Raw genomic sequence first — 305 nt, 5'->3', positions numbered from 1 at the left:
ATTCTCTCATTTCTCACCACGGTAATTCCTGTCTTCTTTGGAACCACCTGAACTGGGCTCACCCAATGACTATCAGAAATGGGATATATAATCCCAGCTTGTAAAAGCTTTGTGACCTCTTTCTTCACAACCTCAAGGATGATTGGATTGAGTCTCCTTTGTGGTTGTCTCACTGGTTTTGCTCCATCTTCCAAGAGTATCCTATACATGCACATAGATAGGATAATACCAGGAATATCAGCTAAGGCCCAACCAATTGCCTTCTTATGCTTCTTCAACACTTGCAATAACTTCTCCTCTTGATC

The sequence above is a fragment of the Lupinus angustifolius genome, chromosome LG06, assembly GCF_001865875.1.
Source record: "Lupinus angustifolius cultivar Tanjil chromosome LG06, LupAngTanjil_v1.0, whole genome shotgun sequence".
NCBI classification, from domain to species: domain Eukaryota; kingdom Viridiplantae; phylum Streptophyta; class Magnoliopsida; order Fabales; family Fabaceae; genus Lupinus; species Lupinus angustifolius.
This window is presented reverse-complemented; position numbering follows the sequence as displayed.